The sequence below is a fragment of the Bos taurus genome, chromosome 17 (assembly GCF_002263795.3).
Source record: "Bos taurus isolate L1 Dominette 01449 registration number 42190680 breed Hereford chromosome 17, ARS-UCD2.0, whole genome shotgun sequence".
Classification (NCBI taxonomy): Eukaryota; Metazoa; Chordata; class Mammalia; order Artiodactyla; family Bovidae; genus Bos; species Bos taurus.
The window spans coordinates 12,804,074-12,821,297 of record NC_037344.1 but is presented as its reverse complement, the minus strand read 5'-3'; the positions used below and the strand labels follow the sequence as shown (position 1 = coordinate 12,821,297).

General features: G+C 42.1%; 1 protein-coding gene across 4 annotated transcripts in view; it reads left to right on the top strand.

The window, feature by feature from the left end:
* The window catches only part of SMAD1 (SMAD family member 1), an 82,339-nt gene that overhangs the window by 1,841 nt on the left and 63,274 nt on the right, over positions 1-17,224 (top strand). The window lies entirely within an intron of this gene.

The window sequence follows — 17,224 nt, the reverse complement described above, 5'->3', positions numbered from 1 at the left end:
CTATAACTGATTTAAGTGTTTGTGCTCTCCTCTCCCTCTGTCCTTCCCATTTGCAGTTATTTGATATTTCTGTGCAGGTGGTGTACATTTGTGCACTATTGCAATTCTTTAGGAAACTGTAACCAGGGTTTGGGAGATGGTTTTCTAGAGGTGGGTGATGCCAAAGCCTCTGGAGGATCCGGGCAGGATCGGGTTTCTTCTGAGGGTAGGGATTTGTCCTTGATTTAGTTTTGACCGCTCCAGCCATAGGTATGTAACGAAATACAATTTTCCTTTTTTCAGTGTCCTTTGGTGTTATACCCCTGAAGAGCTGATGACCTTTGCATTTTAGAGAAGTGACAATTTTTAGGCCATTTAAAATGTTAACTTATACCTCTTGGAATTCAGTTTTCTACTGAGCTCAATGAAGCATTAAAAGGAAGTGTCTCATTTTTCCAAATACATTTATTAGTTGAAAACTAAATTGCAGTTTGTAATTTTGATTTCTAGTAATTCTGGGTTTAATAACTTGGTTAGATTGGAAAAAGAATAAACTTGAGTGTAATTAGATGAGTATATTTAAGCTGCAGTCGCCGCCATAATCAAGGCCAAGTTGTGTGTGTATAAAAGATCTCATTTGTGTAGTCTTACAAGGCTAATGGAGGCATCATTGAGGCTTTATAAATAATGTAAGTTGTGTATAATGTAGAGTCTCCAGAGACGGCACAGAAAGCATCATTACCAGCCTTTTCAACCTGCTTGAGATCTTAAATTGATTTACAGCACTGAACTGGTGCAAAATGATACATCAGGATGACATGGGGTCAGCCTGTAAAAGTCTATGATGTCAGCCTATTAGTTCAGTCATCATAATTAAACCATATTACAGGGGCAGCTGAGCAGGAGTCTGGCGTTATCCTTCAGATATGGGTGGTACATGGATTCTGTTTATAGCGGAAATGCGGAACTGGTGAGGAACGCTCATATTTCTGGAAGAGAAGAAAGGCTTCCAGAACTCTGAGTTTCTGAAAAGAATTGAAGATAAATTAAGGGATGTTAAGTCTGCGTTAAGTAGCTTTCCATTTGGTAGTGGACAAGCAGATGCTTTGGGGATGCTGATAAGGACCTTTGCAGCTTTGATCCCTGCACTGAATCATGCTTCATGTGAGCTTGAATTTAACTTGGCCTTAGGGACCTTCTAAAATATCAGAGGACCACATACTTCGCATCTCTGATCCTTAACATGGAGTTGCACTATACTGATGTATCTGCTGATACGTTATTTCTTGAACTAATCAGTTACCAGCTCTCTATTGAAAACAGACACTAATATTTGAATTGAACATATGAACAGTTCAGGAAAAAAAGATCCTTATTTTTTGCTTAAATTTCTGGCACTCCTTATTCAGTGTATCTGTCATCTGGGGATGACAATCTGGTAGCCATATTGTGCTGTCCAATCTGGTAGCCATAACCACATGTGGGTATTTAAATTGAAATTAATTAAAATGAAATAAAAATTCATCTTCCCAGCAGCACTAGCCACATTTCAAATGCTCAGCTAATGTGGCTTGTGGCTACCACATTGCACAAGGTATGCACAGAATGTTCGAATCGTCACAGATGGACAGTGTTGGGCACTGCTCCTCTAGAACCTTCGCCTCTCCTCATCCTTGCTTTCTACTCATCTTTCAGCTGCTACTCTGCCTGTTACGTCTATGGATGAGTTTGTGGGGTCAGAGACAAAGAGCTACATCACTTAATTTTGCTGTTTACTAGTTGCTTTTGTTAAAAAAAGCTTGGAAGTAACCATCGAAGCTGCTGCATAAAATGAGGTTGACTTTTCTGTGGATCCTATTTATCATTGGTGTCATGGACTCTGATTTGGAGCTTTGGGTAGGAGAAATAATAGTAGCTGATTTCCGCCCCCCACCCCCCGGGTTTTTACCATATCCTTGTCTTTAACGCTCATATCTCATTTAAGCCTCAAACCTTGCCTAAATACTGTTGTCACATTTTACAGGTAAGGAAACTGAGTTCAGAGCAATTCATTGTCTTGCCTCAGGCTACGTACCTAGTGGTTATATTCTTCGCAGTGATATGAACAAGGCAGCCTCACTCTAGAGTCTATCTTTTTTTAACTGTTCTCCCCCTTTTTACTTACTTTTTTAAATGGGAGGGTAATTGCTTTACAGTGTTGTGTTAGTTTGCTGTACAACAATGTGAATCAGCTTTAAGTATATATGGAATCTTTTCTCATAGCTCAGTGGGTAAAGAATCTGCCTGAAAGGCAGGAGGCCGGGGTTTGATTCCTGAGTCGGGAAGATCCTTTGGAGAAGGAAATGGCAGTCCAGTATTCCTTCCTGGAGAATCCCATGGACAGAGGATTCTGGCAGGCTACAGTCCATGGGGTTGCAAGAATCAGACACGACTTAGCACCTAAACCACCACCATAATATATGCTTCTGTCTTGAGTCTCCCCCCACCCACCCATAGAGCCTCGCTTTTAAATATATTAATATATCTAGAGTACCTAACGCAGCATTGTTCTGCTGGGCTTTATTATTCTGGTATAGACATAGCTTTACTGTTATTTTTACGCTTTTAGGCAAATTTGCCTTCTCTTATTGTGCTCTACTGGGTCATCTTCTGTTGTCTTTTAAGTGCTTAAGAAAGGAAAGATAATGATCCTACGTATCTAAGCAGAACATAATTGGAGGAATAATTCTGGCATAAAAGTAATGCATTTCAAAGCCAAAGTAGTTTTATCTCTGCTTTTCTGGAAACCGGTCACTTTCTTTTCCCTTGCTTTTTTCTTATATAAAATCACAAACTGATGGTGCTAAAAAAATGTTCCAGTAGTTCTGTTTATCTCATTAAAATTAATCTCCCTTCAGTTGGTAAACACTGCATCTTGAGATGCAAATCGTTCACTGCAAATTCTTTGGAAAACTTTTTTCTTTACATTTAATGTCTACTTTAGTGTAGTCTTGTAGTTCAGCCATTGTTAAATTTGGGTGGGGGGCAGGGCCATCAGGGCTGTTTAAGAAATCTGATGAAACCCTGGATCCTCTGTCTTACTTGCATCCTCTAATCCAAACATGCTTATTTGCTCTGGTAAGCTTGTGTGTACACAAAACTACCCCAATTGCGTGATATTTCAGGTGAAGGACATCCATGGGCCTGCCTTGCCAAGTGTGCTCATAAACACAGGATTTGTAATTTCCTTTACAAAGAGTAGAGATACTGAGTGTTAAAAACTGCTCGGATGACTTTCTGCTCCAGTTGGTCCCTATCGAGTTGAGTTGAGCGATTGGGCGTCAGGGAGGGACGGCGGACTTGCCTGAAGTCACCAGCCAGTGATTGGAGGAGGGAAGCCCATGCTTGGATCACTCTCACTGTCAAGTTCCCAGGTGTTTGTTTTTTATCCACCATGCCTGCAGTGTTCCTGGGCTTCCCTGGTGGCTAAGATGGTAAAGAATCCGCCTGCAGTGCAGGAGACGCTTTATTCCTGGGTTGGGAAGATCCCCTGGAGAAGGGAATGGCAACCCATTCCAGTATTCTTGCCTGGAGGATCCCATAGACAGGGGAACCTGGTGGGCTACAGTCCACAGGGCCGCAAAGGGTTGGACACAGCTGACCAGCTAACACTTTCACAGTGCTCCTGGGGCTTTTGGTCTGATTATATACAGCGTTAATTGGGGAGGGGAGGGAAGAAGCATTATTTGGCACGATACTGACTTTGTGTGCCCCACATTGAGATGATAAGGGATAAAGTCTGATAGCCTCACAGAGACTTTTTTACACATTAAAATTAATTTTTTTTTGAGAGAAGGAAAAGAAAATGCCTCATTTAATCAATGAAACCTTTCTAGAAAATGGGAGATCCAAGATACAAAGCTCAAATGAAATCAGGCAATTCTGCTATATGAATCTCTTTCAGCTCTCAAAAAAAAAAAAAAAAAAAAAATCACATTTCCCACCAAAAGCTCAAGATTGAGGTATTTAGGGAAGGAACTGGGGGGTACTAGGGAGAGAATTGGAAGGTCTAAGGAGAAAAGGGATATTTAAATATAAAAATGTAGAGAAATTTGCCATTAGTTATAAAATGACATTGAGGTTGATGAAGTATTCTCTGTTGTTGTACTTCTGTTTGTGGTTTTTCTTTTCTTTTTGAATCGCTGTTATCGGTTTATCGTAAAAGGGTATGTAAGTCAGGAACAGCCAGATGGAAGAGATGCACAGGACAGTACCAGAAACAGTGCTCCATGCCCTCTGCAGGCACCCCAGTCTCATAGCATCTTTTTTTTTTTTTTTTTTACCAAGGCTTGCTTATTTATTTGGCAGCATCAGATCTTAGTTGCCACACGTGGGATCTTAGTTGCCACACATGGGATCTTTGTTGTGGCACATGGACTCTCTAGCTGTGGCTTGCGGGCTTAGTTGCTCTGTGGCTTGTGGGATCTTAGTTCCCCAACCAGGAATTGAACCCGCGTCCCCTGCATTGTAAGATGGACTCTTAACCACTGGACCCCTGGGGAAATTCCCTCTAAAAGCGTCTTAATGTGTATTCACCAGCCTGGAGGCTCTGGTCTTAACATTTTGGTACCAAGATGAGCAGGACATGCTTTAATAGCAAATAGAGGCATCTCCGTTTTGCCTTGAACTGAAATCTCTTGACTCTTTATATCCGTTTTCTGTTATTACCTCGTAGTGCAGCTATTCCGGCTAATCTGGTGATCTGTCATCTGATTTGCTCCAAAAATACCTGAAGTATTTTTAATACTTCTTCTGGAGTTACTTTCTTTAAAAAGAAAACAAAAAAAGCTAAGCTAAGTTGCATGAATGTATTTACTTAAAATCTAAGTCTAATCTTCACTTTGTTGTTCATTATTTTTTTTTACATTTTAATAATCATTTTATTAGTAACAGAAGAATCTCCACTAGTATTTACATAGTGCAAAAAAAGCTGTTATTACCCCTAAAATGTGATATAGCAGTCATCCTTCATAACAGCAAAAGAACAAGAGGAAAATCCCTTCATGTTATAATTGACACTAATTTTGCTAGTTTTAAATTAGAACATTACAATGAAGACCTTAAATTATAAATTGATGTGGTATGTTTAGAAATTAAATTACAAAATAATACAAATCCTTTTAAAGTATAATGTGCCAACAAAGTTTAATTAGGATTCAGGTTTCAGATTAGGCAAACAGTTTGATTCTGTGAAGTATATAAAGTTTGGAAGGAAGAAGGTAGGAGGAAGATAAATTATTTCACAACCTTTTTTTTAAAGATCAAAAAAAGATACAGTGTTTAAACAGATAAGTTAATGTTCTACCTTATTGGCTGCAACATATAGAAAATACTTACTTTTTTTTTTTTTAAGCAAACTGTGTTCATTATTAAGATAGTGTCAGTTTTAAAGACATACTGCTGATCCTAGGCAAAAAAGTAACATTTACAGCTATTGCTGGCTGACTTGCAGAAGTAGCAGGCCCTGTAGAACATTCATTTGCATAATGAAAACTGTCTTTCAGACGGGAAAAACCAATCTTTAATAAACGGTTCAACTCCAGTAACTGCATCAGGTTTCTAGGCAGATACTAGAAAGTGCAGTATTTGAGCAGTTTAACTTAACATCTTTGTGATTTTTTAATAAGCTAAAATGAGAACTTTAGGGAAGATTCTCTCTTGAAGATAAAGCTTCAGACTACGGTTTGAGGGAGTCCCTGCCTGGCAATTCTCCCAAATCTCTGCTTGGTTCGTGTGCTCAGATAGGAGCCTTATTTAGAACCCAGGTCTATGGTGCGTGGATTGATTACTTAACTAATTTTCTTGAGACAGACAAGCCTGTGTTTCAAGGAACACATACAACATACACAACAGTTAGTTATGCATTTATATGCTTTTAACCTCATAATGAAAATACAATTTCACTAATGTCATGTTTGCGAAAAGGATGGAGGAGTCTAGCTTTTGATTCAAAAATATATGCATACTTATTTAATGCTTTATTTGTAGTTTCCTTTTAATTTTAGGGCAGCTATATTGTATTTTTTCCTACAATCTCAAATAGTTAGGGTATAGTTACTCAAAGTATTCATTCATTTTACCTCTCTTTGTCTATCTTTTGTGGTTTCTTTGCGGTGTGCTTTTGCAAAGTGGAAGTATTTCAGACCTCTATAGTTTTTTGTTTTTTGGTTTTTTTTTAGTTTCGAATACCACAAGAGAAAAAGGGAACTAATTATCTTTCAAGTATTATAATTAGGCATTAAATTAAGTCATTATTTAGTTAGCTAAATGCAAGATCTTTTTGTTTTTTTTTCAACTGAAAGAGAACATGTCTTTTTAATGGAGGATAAGGGTATGAAATGTCTCCTTACTTGATAATTTTGATGTAGTATAGTAATGAGCATATGCTTCACTTAGTCAGCAAATCTTTATTAGTTCAGAGTGGCTCAGTAATTAGTGAGAAGACAGAAAAAAGTGAAAAATTGGATGCAACACTGCAAGAGTTGTTACATAGTGTTAATAATATAGGGGTAAGTTGTACAGAGAGCACACATGAGGTCTTCTGTGGTGTGGAAGGACCTGTAGGTTTGCATGGGCCAAAGGATGAGACCTGGGGGCAGAGGAGCGGCTTGGAAGACTGGAGGGAACGTAAGCGTTAAGAGAACTTTCTGCCGTGATGGAAATGTTCTGTAACTAACGCTGTTGAGCATTTGAAATATGGCTAGTGCAACTGGGGACTACATTTTTAATTTTCGTTAACTTATGTTTAAATAGCTACCTAATTAACAGTGAGCTCTTTTTTTGGACAGCACAGATCTGGAGGCTAGCATGCAGCTCCAGAGGGTATTCCTACAGGGGGTATTCCTGACAGGGTCCTACAGGGCAGCGGTCCCCAACCATTTTGGCACCAGGGACCAGTTTCATCCAAGACAGTTTTTCCACAGACAGAGGTGGGGGTGGGGGATGGTTTGGGGATGCTTCAAGCACGTTTCATTTATTATGCACTATCAGCGTGATGTGCACCTTCTGTTATCATTACATTGTGATATATAGTGAAGTAGTTATACAACTCGCCATAGTGCAGAATCAGATCATCAGGCATTAGCTTCTCACAAGGAGCGTGTAGCCGAGATCCCTCACATGCCCAGTTCTCAGTAGGGTTCGCGCTCCTTTGAGAATCTAGTGCCGCCTGCTAATCTGACGGGAGGCGGAGCTCAGGCCGCACCTGGAATGCTGGGGAGCAGCTGTAAATACACATGAAGCTTCCCTCGTTCACCCGCTGCTCGCCCCTCACGTCCTGCTCTGTGGCCCAGTTCTTCACTGTGGGTTGCTGTGCCTGGAGTTGGGGACCCCTGCTGTAGAGTGAGGTAGGAGAGGTGCTCCCCAAGGGGAAATTGGATGGGGATTTGAGGACCTCAGCATGCCTGAATAAGGAAGCATTGGGAAGTCACTGAAGGTGTTTGAACATGCAGTTTGCGCTGGAGAGGGTAAAGGCCATGTGCCAGCAGATTGATAAGAAAGCACTTTGAGTTCTCTCTCTGATGGAGTGGGTTTTGTGAGTGAAAAAAACACTTGGTAGTTATTTGACTATAGAGTAATGGGAAAGAGAGATGTCAGAGATTATGCTTAAGTCTCCAGTCTGTGCGTGCATAGATACTTAGTCGTGTCCAGCTCTTTGACTCCATGAACTGTGGCCCTTTGGGCTCCTCTGTCCATGGGATTCTTCAGGCAAGAATACTGGAGTGGGTTGCTGTTTCCTTCTCCAGGGGATCTTCCTGACCCAGGGATCTAACCTGTGTCTTCTGCATTAGCAGGCAGATTCTTTACCATTGGGTCAACTGGGAAGCCCTTCCAACCTGAGTGGGTAGAAAATTAATAAAGCTTTTACTTAAGAATAGAAAAGAACTGGTTGTGGAAGGAAGGTTGTATGAATGATAAATTAGAACTGACAGGTTGAATGTAACGTGGTGTACCCAAGTATTCTACAGTCAAGTTAGAGACACATAGCCAAGCTAAAGTCTACGGAGGGGCTCGGAGCTTTCTGTAGGCTCCACATAGTAAGCTGCTGGGAAGGACAGTGGAACATCTAGGAATGGATGGGCATTTGGAGAGGGTCATGAACGGAGAAACTCTTCCACTGATGCCCGCAATTAAGAACTAGTAGAAAGGAGAGGGATGTTTGAAGTAGACCAAAGAAGGAACTGGAAGAAAGGTGTGGGGTCAGAGGAGTTAAACCAGGAAGCCAGAAGGAGAGAGAACCTAGAGGAATCTCTGGGGAGTGTGTTGTATGGTTCAGGGTGAAGGAGAGGAGGTCAGCATTCATCAAGTGAATGCAGCTGAGGTGAAGAGGCTGCGTATATTAAGAGAAATAGTCTTGTATGCCCTCGAGTGACTTACGTTTCAAAATTGATGAGACTTCTTCATATTTGAAGTGGAAACAATGTCAGACTTTATTTTTTTTGGGCTCCAAAATCACTGCAGATGGTGACTGCAGCCATGAAATTAAAAGACGCTTACTCCTTGGAAGGAAAGTCATGACCAACCTAGATAGCATATTGAAAAGCAGAGACATTACTTTGCCAACAAAGGTCCGTCTAGTCAAGGCTATGGTTTCTCCTGTGGTCATGTATGGATGTGAGAGTTGGACTGTGAAGAAGGCTAAGTGCCGAAGAATTGATGCTTTTGAACTGTGGTGTTGGAGAAGACTCTTGAGAGTCCCTTGGACTGCAAGGAGATCCAACCAGTCCATTCTGAAGATCAGCCCTGGGATTTCTTTGGAAGGAATGATGCTGAAGCTGAAACTCCAGTACTTTGGCCACCTCATGTGAAGAGTTGACTCATTGGAAAAGATTCTGATGCTGGGAGGGATTGTGGGCAGGAGGAGAAGGGGACGACAGAGGATGAGATGGCTGGATGGCATCACTGACTCGATGGACAGGGAGGCCTGGCGTGCTGTGATTCATGGGGTCTAAAAGACTCGGACACAACTGAGCGACTGCACTGAACTGAACTTCATTTTTGAAGGTTGAGGGAAAGAAGTTAATGGACAAAGAACCAGCACAGATGATGGAGTTAGTGATCTGGAGACGGTGACGAAACCACAGTCCTGGTAAGGAGGGAGACTGCGGAAGAGTCAGATTGGGGTCCATAGAAGAGAGGGAAGCAGATGGCGGCGCTCATGCCAGCTTGCGCTGGTTTCCCCAGTAGTGGAGGAGATAGGTCAGTCCCTCCATTGGGATAATGAGCGGGCGTGGAGGATCAGAAAACGGTACTGAAAGTGTGAGAATAATGGAGACATTTGGGGATAACCGTCATCGGTGGCATGCTAGGAAATCTATGGAGAACTTAAAGTTTGAACAGCCCGGGGAAGCCTGGGGTAAAGCTTGATGTGGCTGTAGAGCGGACTAGTAATTGTTGCTTTTTCATGTTGATACAACTTGGTGGCCTGAAAGTAAGGTTGAAGAGGACTGCTGGCAGAGATGATTCTGGCCTAGGGAGAACAAACAGGTTAGGAAATGAGGCGTTGGAGTCAGGTCGCCTGGGTTTAAGTCCATGCTCCTAGCATTTACTTACCTTTTTTTTTTTTTTTAAGCTTTGAGAAAGCTACCATTAACTTTTGAATGTCAAGTTTCCTCATCTGAAAAACAGAGACAGTAGTCGCAGCTTCAGGATTGATATAGTAAGATGAGTTATCCTTCCATATTTCATCCAAGATGCTGCTAGTCATAAGATGTTATTTCATATGCTGCTGAGGAAAAAACCATCATGTGGGGACCACATACCATTGATTGTAAATTTCCTGGTTTGGAGCGGGTGCATCTTGCCGTCAGTGACGTAAAGAATACATGAAGGACTTAGCCTGGGACCTGGCACGTAGTGAGCATTCAGAAAATGTTAGTGTTCATTTGTAAGAGGCAATGTGATTTTGGAGTCTAGAATGTTAACGAGAGCAATATCGAATCCAGTCTAGATAAGGGGTCACAGGTTCTAAGGCATCTAATGCATTAAATGAATTGAAAAGGGTTAAGCAATGAGAATCCCAATAAATGAAATTGTAAAATATCAGGTTTGGGAATTTGTAGAGCACGTGTTTCCCTGACAATTCCAGATAAATCTTTTTAAGAAAAGTATAGTAATTGAATTAAGCAAAGAATCTCCTTTGATGATTATTAAAAGCTGTTTAAGTTGCCCAGAGCTTTTAAAAGTATTCTGAATTTATCTTTGTGCTTTTCTTACAGTGTTCATCAGTGTTAAAAAAATTTTTTTTTGAATCAGAGAATACATACTCAGTGCAGAAAACTTCTGGCATGGATTCTTGTCATAATGTCAGAATGGAAGGAGGGGATTGATTCTTGATAGTCATTGATTAAGTGAATTGATTGTCGTTTTCAAAAGATAGTGGGAGGGTAGTATTAATAGCTACCTATAGAGCTCTTTTTTCTCATCATGGCTTCAAAGGCAGAAACCATAAAGGAAAAGTTTATACATTGAACATCTGTGTGACCAAGCACACATTCGTGAATGAGCACACACAAAAACACAACCTTTCAAATCTGCAGCAAGTTACTTTTCTTTGTAAGAAATGTTTTAAATCAATAGGAAATAGACCCCTGCAGAAAATTGGTACATGTACCCAGAGAGTATCATACCAAGTCAAGTCAGACAGAGAAAGACAAATATCATAGGATGTTATTTATATGTGGAATCTAAGAACATAATACAGTGACCTTAACTGCAGAAGAGAAACAGACTCACAGACAGAAAATAAACTTATGGTTTCCAAAGGTGAAAGTGAGGGAGGGATAAATTAGCGATTTGGGGTTAACAGATACACACTACTGTATATAAAATAGATAATCAGCAGGGGCCCACTGTATAGCACGGGGAGCTGTATTTAATATCTTGGTATAGTTCGTACTGGTTTGTTGCTGTTCAGTCTCTAAATCATGTCTGACACTTGTGACCCCATGGACGGCAGCACACCAGGCTTCCCCGTCCTTCACTATCTCCCAGAGTTTGCTCAGATTCATATCCATTGAGTTGGTGATACTATCTAACCATCTCAACCTCTGCTGTCCTCTTTGCCAGTGAGTTGGCTCTTAGCAGACTGTAGTCGGCCAGGCTTCTCTGTCCGTGGAATTCTCCGGGCAAAAGTACTCCGGGCAAAAGGGAGTGGGTAGCCATTCCCTTCTCCAGGGGATCTTCCTGATCCAGGGATTGAACCCAGGTCTCCTGCATTGCAGGTGGATTCATTACCATCTGAGCCACCGGGGAAGCCCAGTTTATAATGGAAAAGAATCTAAAAAGAATATAATCAAAATAATTCTGCTGTACACCTGAAACACTATTAACTAACTATGCCTCAATAAAAAGATAAATAAATTCTGATAAAGTTGGTAAAGGGCATGAGCAAGCAATTCACAGACAAATGCAAACTAATAGCATGAGATGTTCTGCTGTGTCCTGGATGAGACTCTTCATTGGAATGGGGACAGCGTCTTCTCTTTTACTTGACGGTATCATTCTTGTGGACCAGGAAGGATCAGTCTGGGGAAACTGCGCTTTTCTCACTGAAGGAAAGGAAGCCAAAATTTTCCTGCCCCCTGAGAGAAGCAGGAGTACAAAGAGGTACCTGATAAATCTAGGTTGGCGTTTTAAGAGACAAGTCAGCTCCATCCCGTTTCCTTAATGTTGCCCCACGCCCCTCATGACTCTGGGCTCGGAGTCTCCTTGTTAGCACGTGAGGTGTTCCCAGCACTTCGGGGCTGCCAGTTCCAGGCAGTTTCTCAGTCAGCTGGCATGATCAGTGCACCTTAAGGATGCCAGTGCTTCATAGAGCATAGCGAGATGGGCCTTTCTCTCCCCGCTGAGTCGTGGTATTAGATTTGATTCATTACAGTGTCTTCTTTTTCATGAGAGACACAGCGATGGTCTTGAAACATGGTTGTGATTATTGAGCTAGACTGGCTCATAAGGTATTAAAAATAACAAGTTCCCTCACATAGTAAAGCCTTGTATAAAGTGAAAAAAATTTCAAGTTAGGCATCAGCATTTAATTGTCTCTTAAAGGTAATACTGTAAGTCTCCTACATACAAACAGGTTCTGAGAGCCCATTCGTAAGTCCAGCTTGTTGGTAAGTCGGACAAAGTTAGCCTAGGTAGACCCAACTGACACAATCGGCTGTATAGTAGTACTGTACTGTAATAGATTTATAATACCTTTCACATAAATAATACATTAAAAACATAATAAAGGAACCATTTTTAATCTTAGAGTACTTTGAAAAGTCCAGTAGTAAGGTACAACAGCTGACATGCAGGGGAACACTTGCATCTTGAATGTCCGAAGCTTGAAGGTTCGTGTGTAGGGGACTTACTATAGTTAAGATTGTGGGTGTAAGAAAGGCTTTTCATGTGACACCAGTTGGTGGTGGGGTCTTTACCTAACTGAAGTACACTCAGTCTTATCTCAGCATTCAGTTTTTACCCGGCCGCTGGACAGAAGAGAATTTGTTGGCATCTTCTGCCCCACCATCTCCTTTCTTTTAAAATGATCTGCAAATATTTCAGCATTTGGCAGTGGGCGGGGAGGCTTTTGAATCTCACCCACAGGCTTACCCCTGGGCCTGTTGCCTTTCCTCTTCATTCCTAAGTCCTTTTGGGGGTTGGTGACTCAGAGCAGGGGGCCTGAATAGGTAAGCATTAGGCAGGCACATCCCTCAGACTCTTTAAACGAAGTTGGGAAGAGCCATGCCGGCACCGAGTCTTTTGATTTTATCAAAGTGTGTCTTTAATTTTATGGGAAGCCTTGCAAAGGGAGTGGTAACGCTGCAGTGAGTGTCTCTGTAGGAATTACACCCTCAGCCCTCTGCCGTCCCATCTGTTAGAGCTTCCTGTTGTGCTGTGTCCGTTGCTGGCTTTGCAGTCTGGTATAATTAATAACAACCTCTTTCTTTCCCCAGTGTTCGTGTTGTGTGCTCAGGACTTCTATTCAGTTTGTTCAAGCTCGAGAGAACGTTTGATTCGTTTCAAATGGTCGTCTGTTAAACTGTGAACAAAATTAACTTGATTATCGTTGAAATGATCAGCATTCAAACCGTGTTGATAGCGTTTATTTGCATGGAAACGCTGAAGACTTCTGTCTTGTCACGCTGTGCGCGCTGAGATATTGATCTGTAGTCCAGGAAAGCCTCCTTTAAAAATAGGTGCACCCTCACTGAATGGTTCTGCTTTTTGTTGAGCCGGTGTTAATCGATTCTGCAAGTATTTCACTCGTCCAGCACTGAGTTCTGTCTCGGGGAGAGAGAGAGCAGCATCTCGGTCAATGTTTTCCCTGCAGAAGCAGTCTTAACTACCCATAAGAGGAGACTGATTCTTTGGTGGCTCAGAGGGTAAAGAGTCTGCCTGCAATGCAGGAGACCCAGGTTCCATCCCTGGGTTGGGAAGATCCCCTCGAGAAGAAAATGGCAACCCACTCCCGTATTCTTGCCTGGGAAATCCCATGGATGGAGGAACCTGGCGGACTACAGTCCATAGGGTTGCAATGAGTCAGACACGACTGAGCGACTTCACTTTCACTTCATGATCATACAAAAAGTTGAATAACAAGCCATCATTATTCATGTTATTGTATCTTTGAGGGTGTAACTCCAGTAATTGGGAAGGCCTTTTAGAATCAAGGGATTGGAAAGAAATGGGATGCAGTTGATAGAACTCCTGTGTCCTGCCCACTTCCAGCTTAGTGGATGGATTCTTTCAGCAAGTTTTTGAGAGTCTTTTATTTGTACTTCTGTTGTTAGTGTCTCTCTTAGCTTGATAAAGTTGACATAAGGAGTCATAAATGTAGGATTTGCACCAAGAGCTTGTAACTTTGGGGAAAACATAAACCTTGTCTAGTTCGCTTCTGTTTTAATAACTTTTATTAGAGTTATCTTAGAAGAGAATGGCCACCCACTCCAGTATTCTCGCCTGGAGAATTCCATGGACAGAGGAGCCTGGCGGGCTACAGCTCATGTGGGTTGCAAAGAGTTGGACACGAAGGAGCGACTGACAGTTTCACTTCACTTTCGTTCAGCTTATAGACTGTGTTCCTTGAGGGTATGTGGACCGTGTCTTTATGATTTTTGTGTTAGCCCAGTGATTCTCACTTTGCATATCAGAATCCTGTGAAGGACAGCCACTGCACAAACACCAGGGCCCATCCCAGGGGGTCTGATTTGGGGGTTAGGGTAGGGAGGGTTTAAAAAAAGCATCACAGATGAGTTTCAACTTAAAGCAGCATTAAGAATTGTCGGCTTGACACATGGTAGTTTTGAGTGAATTTTTTCATTTCGATGTCTTTAAATACGTGTCAGGAAATAGGACCTGTGGCGTGTTGTAGGTCCCTTGTGAGTACGAACGATGTCTTGATACCCAGCAGTGCTAGGTGCCGGGTAATACCTATCCTCGGTGCTCCATGCTCCCCAGGCAGTTCTGAGGGTTACTGTTTTTCACCCCCTTTTTTCCTCTGAGGAGAAAAGAGAATTATGTGTCTTTGAAAGCTTCCCCTTTTCCCTTCTTGAAGGAATCAGCAATTCCTTGTGTGCTGGAGTCTAGAGGTGGGGGCTCATAAAGACAGCGGTTGGGACCCGAGGCCCCAGGAGCTCACAAAGAGGAGAGGAGTGTTAGAGGAGAGCAGAGGCCGTCCGCGGAGTCCGTCCGGAGGAGAGCGGAGGCCGTCCGCGGAGTCCGTCCGGAGGAGAGCGGAGGCCGTCCGCGGAGTCCGTCCGCAGGAGAGCGGAGGCCATCCGCGGAGGCCGTCCGCGGAGTCCGTCCGCAGGAGAGCGGAGGCCATCCGCGGAGGCCGTCCGCGGAGTCCGTCCGCAGGAGAGCGGAGGCCGTCCGCGGAGTCCGTCCGGAGGAGAGCGGAGGCCGTCCGCGGAGTCCGCAGGAGCGCTTGGGCGTCACAGCTGTGGGGAGGGCAGGGCTGTTACCACCAGCGTCTCATGGGCAGAGGCCAGGGATGTGGCCCGAGGGTGAGAAACCCTGGACCAGGGGAGAACCAAGGGGACCGGGAGGCCGATGGGACCCAGAAGTGGTTGTGTCCCTGACCGCTGTTGCTGCCACACCTGTCTGCTGTTGGCTGTGTCCTTATCCCCTCCCCCAGATCCTCCAGAGTTGAGAGTGCGGTGTTTTGCCCCTCTCTCTAGATAGCATTGTGACTGCCATCTGTGTATGAGCCATTAAAATGAATATCTTAGTATTTTCTAGAATAAAATGTGATAGTTGGCAGAGTCCTTTAATTATTTTCCATCTCTACATTTACTTGAATGGAACAGTGTTAACCTCATGAAAAAAAAAAGAGCCAGTAACTTTTGTTCTGTTTTGTGTATATTTTCAGTAAAGGACCTGAAGTAAAACTGGAAGAAAACATTAAAAAAAAAATCTAGTCAATCTCTGAGAAAATCAGAATGAAAGACTTGACAATCTTAACAGAGGCTGGCTACTAAAAACTTATTTTTTTAATGTTATTTCTTAGTAAGTTAAAGTTGCTCAGTCCTGTCCAACTCTTTATGACCCCACGGACTATACAATCCTGGAATGAATGGGTAGCCTTTCCCTTCTCCAGGCGATCTTCCCAACCCAAGGATTAAACCCAGGTCTCCTGCATTGCAGGCGAATCCTTTACCAGCTGAGCTACCAAGGAAGCCTAAGATTACTGGAATGGGTAGCCTGTCCGTTCTTCAGCAGATCTTCCCGACCCAGGAATCAAACCAGGGTCTCCTGCATTGTAGGTAGATTCTTTACCCGCTGAGCTACCAGGGAAGCCCAAGTTATTTCTTAGAGCATCATTTATAAAGGAAAGGTTTGAAATAGCCCAAGTGTTTCCCTTTTAGGAGTGGATAAGAAAATACAGCCTGTACTTCTACTTTTTTAAAAAAGAAAAAACCTTGAAAAGTTCTGGAGATGATGATTGTGATGGTTGCATAATGGTGTGAACATACTTAATGCTACTAAAGTGCACATTTAAAATGGTTAAAATGAAAATGTATGTTTTGTATATTTTCACACAATAAAAAAGTGCCATATGAAAGAGAAAAAAAAAAGACTACACAGTAATTGGTAAAAATAAACTAGATTTAAAAAAGAGAATAATCAGTGAGAATGTAAAGAAAATGAATTTCTTAAGAGGAGTTTAATTGTAATGTTCCGCAGACTCATCACAAGAAAAGAATATTAATACTCAAACACATAAGGTGGGCTGTTAGTGTGAAGTAATAGTGCTAATTGCCTTGTGTCTTTGTTGAGTTACAACTTCTTATCCCTATTTTAGGCTCTTTAGATGAAAATGGACTTCATCTCGTACTTGCTGCCCTGGTAAAACTCTTGGTTTTTCCATGTTCTAGGAAAGTGGCAAGATACCAAGAAGGAAGACAACACCAAAAACAAAAGTTGGGGTGGGAAGGAGCTAGAGGGATTAAAATAAAACTGTAAGCAAATCCTTGCTTGTCTCATGCATCCTTTATGCATGAGACAAAGGAGGAGGTTATTCAGGAGAAGCAGGATGGTGGAGGGGGTGCCTTGGCAAGCCCTTAACCTTTCTGCACTTTGGTTTCATCATCTCTGAAACAGTGTTTACGTCATGGGATTCCTGTAAGGATTAAGAGAGTTAATAGGTATAAGTGCTTGGAACACTGCTTGGTGCTTCATTGTGGTGGTGGTGGTGGTGGTGATAGCAGAAGGCTTTTCTTGCTCTCTCTGAATACTTGAGCTGTGTTGGAAATTGACGGCGACCATGGATACACTCTTGCGTGATGTTTCCCATAGAACCACTGGCTTGACAGCCCTTTGAAGTGGGTGGTGAGAGTTTATGGAGTCCTCGAACTGGGATATTTCAGATATTCTGTAAAGACTGCTGCCAGTAGGATGAATTTCAAGAGGAGGACTAGAGTGACGGAATAGGTTTTTAAGTTTTTATAATAAAACCATAGTTAACTCTCTCATCTATATATTTTCCACAGCAATATTAGAATCTTGAGCAGGCATTTCTTTAGAATTTGCTATGTTCTCAAGAGTATAGAATAGTTTTATGATTAGTGTAATAAGCAGAATATGCTAAGGAATGAAAAACTTCTTTGACAAAAGTGTAATACATATTTGAGAAGTAATGGTTAATTTTTATTAAGGCTGCTTTGGATTATCCATTCTATAGTTCATCCCCACTAATGCACGTGGTTGATAGCTTAAA